The sequence below is a fragment of the Crassostrea angulata genome, chromosome 2, assembly GCF_025612915.1.
Source record: "Crassostrea angulata isolate pt1a10 chromosome 2, ASM2561291v2, whole genome shotgun sequence".
Taxonomy (NCBI): Eukaryota; Metazoa; Mollusca; class Bivalvia; order Ostreida; family Ostreidae; genus Magallana; species Magallana angulata.
This window is the reverse complement of record NC_069112.1, coordinates 1,215,785-1,220,665: the sequence shown is the minus strand read 5'-3', so window position 1 is coordinate 1,220,665 and position 4,881 is coordinate 1,215,785. Positions and strand designations below refer to the sequence as shown.

General features: G+C 34.5%; 1 pseudogene; it reads left to right on the top strand.

Moving 5' to 3' along the window:
* The first annotated feature begins 1,798 nt into the window (after positions 1–1,798).
* Positions 1,799–3,987, top strand: LOC128171423 (uncharacterized; annotated as a pseudogene).
* Positions 3,988–4,881: the final 894 nt, after the last annotated feature.

The window sequence follows — 4,881 nt, the reverse complement described above, 5'->3', positions numbered from 1 at the left end:
ATGTATATTACGTACTGTATTTTTCCATGTATTACTGGATGTGTGTGATAGTCACATAAAATGTGCATATCAAGAGTTACTGATCATGACGCTTACAAATATGAAGTTTTGATAACAGGTTAAAATAAATTTATGTACAAGACTTTGTTGTTTTGTTGTTTACTTATTTCAAGGAAAAGTGGGCGGATCCAGAATATTCCCCCGGGGAGGGGGGGGGGGGTAAGGGATAATTGTTTTGACAGTGGGGGTCAAAGGCATATATAAGAACTTAAAAATTACCAAGGAGGGGGGTTGTTCCGTCAAAACGTGACCCTGATTGATTTTTGGGGACAAATGTTAGCAATATCAAGGGTGTTTAGATCCATGGATGACGTCTATTTGTCACTCATAAGATAAAACTCTGCCAATCAGTTAACTTACAGGTGTATCTAATGTTGTCACTAAAGAAATGTATATACATGTAGTTACTCCATATAGACACATGTCCAGAGCTTTAAGTTCATGAAATGACCCAGGATCATCGGTTCACCGGGTCATCTTGTCAATGTCTTATGACTGGTCTTTAAGTTCACGGAATGACCTAGGGTCATCGGTTCACTGGGTCAACTTGTCAATGTCTTATGACTGGTGTGCAAGTTGACAAAATGACCCAGGGTCATAGTTCACCGGATCATCTTGTCAATGTCTGATGACTGGTCTGTAAGTTCACGGAATGACCCAGGGTCATCGGTTCACCGGGTCATCTTGTTAATGACACGTTTTTCTCGATATTTATATTAACAACAAACAGAATCACGACCTTTATTTATTTCAAAGGAGCCGACATACTCCTTAACACATTGACATAACCCCACCCAAGATAAAAAAAAAACAACAACCCACAACTGTTTTTGGCAAACTTCAATTCCTTATCCATTGGGGGGGGGGGGGGGGGGGTAAGGTTTTTCATATAAAAAGGACTTCTTTTAGGGGGTACTTTCCGACCAATTCATGTATCGTGTATTTTGAAAGAATCTGTAGAAAATGAAACCGTAAATCTTAGAGAAAGAAGGGTGTATATGTTTGAAAAAAAAATTGTATTTAAATACGTAAATAGTCCTTATACATCCTGACATTTTTTATGCAGAGCTCTTATCGATATATATTTACTGTTAATCAGCTTATGATTAGATTAATAAATAAATTCTAAAACAATTGATTAAGAGTTTTGATTTCGAAGCATATCAGAATGCTTATACATTTGGGTGTAAAATGGGTATTAGCCAATTCTTTTTTTCTTCATTTTTTGGGGGGGAGGAGGGGGAGGCTTTCATACATTCTCTCATTTCTTTTTTGGTCACTCCGTAGATCCTCACTTTGAGAACTTTTAACGACGCAGGTGTCACAGAAAACAATCCATAGATCGGCAGTGATTATAATGAAAGCATGAAGTGTTTTACGTGTGTGTAAACATAAACTCACACAGAGACAAGGTTAAGGTATCTATGAATTATTGAACAGTAAATTATATCATAAACACAATGAAAACACACAAACAATATTCCTCTGTCCTGTTGAAAGAGGGCCATGCAAATACACAAACAATACACCGCTTGCATGTCTAAATCAGAACCTATACGATAGAAGCAATTCAAGAATTATTTTCCATACTGTAGTCCATGTAATCCTGTTTTGTAAAGAAACTGAATATTTTAAAGATATGAAAAGGAGTTTTCCCTGCTTTTGGCATTTCAACTGTTTAGAAAAATGATGTGAAGATTTAAAATATGAAAAATTCGGAAAATTTCAATCCAGGATTATGAATAATATTCACTGTTTCCTGTGCGAACAGAATTCAGTGCTTCCAGTTTTTGAGATATTTCTTTTGATTTTCTGCGCAAGAGTTGGATATTCCACTGAAATGAATTTTCAGCCATATTGTAATTTATCACAATACAATGTACTGCCGTCCTTTCTTGAATCATCATATTCCTACAACGCGGGGGTGTTAAGGAAGCATATGGAATCTGAGTTACATGTAATTCCGTGAAATCACAAATCTTAGTTATTATGTACATATTCAAATATATAAGCAACGAAACGTAGACCAAAAACAAATAAAAACTACTGAAGACAATTTTTGCCAGAAATTAGTTTGTATTACGTAGATTTACACATTGATGACGTCATGACTAAAAGCTGAATGTCGTGTGAATTTGATCGGAAAGCATCGTAAACATATTCAAAATATAACTAATCTAAGAACTCTAATAAAGTATTGTGGTGTGATTTATTGAGAATTGAACATAAGAATACTGGGGGAGATGTCAGTTTTATCAATCATTCGCTAAAAGGTATGTAAATTTGCTTTTATTTCTCGGCCAGGCTTTCCTCTGTCGTTGTTTACGATAAAAAAATCTGACTAGAACAACACTACCCCGTGTATATTGAACTTTAAATTTTATACGTATCGTTAGTTTGATCAATGTTTAAATTGAAAAGTGCTGCTAGAATCCCATGTTGTGTGTTGTTTTAATGCAATTTGCCGTTTTCCGTGCAAACGTTAAAAAAGATGGGAAGGTTTTACGAGAACCGGATGAATAACTTTTTAATAAGGAAAAACATAGGATTCTAGCAGCGGTTTTGATTAAACTGAGATGTTTTGCCTTCACTTCGTATGTTTATTTTATTTTGGAAACCGCGGGGTAGTGTTGTTCTATCACATTTTATGTTAAGGAATATACGTAAGCTATTTATAGTTGTCACGTGATAATGCACTAATGTGGCAGTGATGTACTACCCGATTTTATTGCACTGACATCTATTTTAAAGGATAATACTAAGTTTTTGATCTTATTCAAAATAATTATTTAATTTCACGATTTTGAATACAACAGTCAAAATAAGACGGCAGATTGGCCATATGCTTCCTTAACACCCCCGCGAAGTGTGGTGGTGTTAATGTTGACACTTACACTTGTTATCCGGGGACTTCTCAATGCCTGGAGAGGGTGTGTCATACCATCAGTGAATGTGACGGACTGTGGCGTCATTCGTCTTTTACGTCTACAGACTTTGGCGTCATTAACAGTCTTAACAGAAGGCGGTCTTCCTGCATAGGTTGGTGCTGTAAAACTTAACAATATTTCATATTCTCACAAAAAATAAATTTTTTTTGTCTGTTCTCCAGTAGATTTAAATAACAAAAACCACATTGTTTATATATAAATACATGCATACTAGTCAATTGTTGTATCCTTTTGTTCAAAATATTCAGTTAAAAGTCTTCAAACATTCTTTTTTTCTGAATGTTAAAATTATATATAGGGGAGAATAATGCCATAGCATTTTTCCATTTACCGGTACACGTGAACACGAACATGTAGAAAAACATGACGGTATAATTTTAATCAGAACATATGTATTTGTTTGATATATAAACAAAACCCTACAAATAAAAATCAAAAGTTGTCATAATGCGTATTTTTATTGTAATGATAAAAAAGTCAGGCGGTGGTAAAATATGTTTATTTGCAGAAACCTAACTTGAGGCCTGACAGGAATGTTTGACAGGAATCCGGTACTCTCAGTACTTTGATGGCAGTGCATTTTTGTTTTTCAGCTTTACATCAACTGGATGACAGTTTTGTCACAGAAGGTCAAATTGCGCAAGTCTTCGATGCCTATTATATAGGTCGTCTCTTCAGAAACCAGTAAAATAATAATTTTTTAAAACGTTGACTATATATTTTGAACATGATGTACTTTTATACATATTGAATCCAAAGTGTTCAATATCGATCATCATACAACTCAATAAATGTAATTAAATGCCATAACGTTTCATTCCGTAATTTTGTGTTCTTGTCTCCCCAGGTCCGGCTCCGTACAGGCGTTAGCTATATATGGGAGGAATGTTCGGGATTATCATCATAGCCATCACGTGCTTCATGGTCTATGTGTTATGTCGTCATACGTGACGCAACATGAAACATATGACCAACCATTTATCTTTAACGTCTACTGTAACCATATAGTCATTAAAATTCTTGAATCAACAATTGAAGTTAAGATGACCTGTAAAATAGTATATTGTTTTTATGTGTATAAGGCATAAAAAGTGGCGTCATTGTAATAAAAAGAATAAAATAAATACGCAATCTTTTCTTTTTCTTTTCAGACATCGGACTCTTAATAATTTTAAAGTAGTTAATTAAAGAGGCGCCATGTGCGCATCTAATGGGGGTCCGGACCCCACCTTGGAAAACTAAATGTATTTAATCCTCCTTGAAAACACAATCATCCATCGGAACCCCACCGCATGAACTTTCTAGATATATTTAGATATTTTACCTTATACCATGCAAACGGAAACAGCTGCTTTGGATCACAAAAGATGTTATATACGTGCCTCTTGCGAAGCCTTGCTATGATTATAAAATGATACTGTTTACTTATTTTCCATATAAAGTTGAAAATTAATATTTTCTTAAATAAAAAAAAGTAACCACACACACAGCTCTGTTTGCGTGTGTGTGTGTGTGTGATAATCATTTGCACCTTTATTTTTGATATGATTCTAACTATCTTTCACCTTATTTTTAAAGCTCTCAAAAAACTTTAATTTTGGGGCAAAAAATGCATAAAACCACACATAGTACTTTGACATGAATTAATAAAACAAATCACATACAGTGAAACTGACTAATAAATTCACTTGAGTTGTTCTGGCAAACATTTCTGCAAAATATGTAGAAATACAGGATTGCTTTAGAAGTCATCCGTGGTCTCAAATCCATTTTCACCCCCCCCCCCCCCCCCCGTTTAAAAAAATACATTAAGTAATATAAAGATGAAATTAAGTAATAATGAAAAGTAAGTTGACCGATCAGTACACTAAAA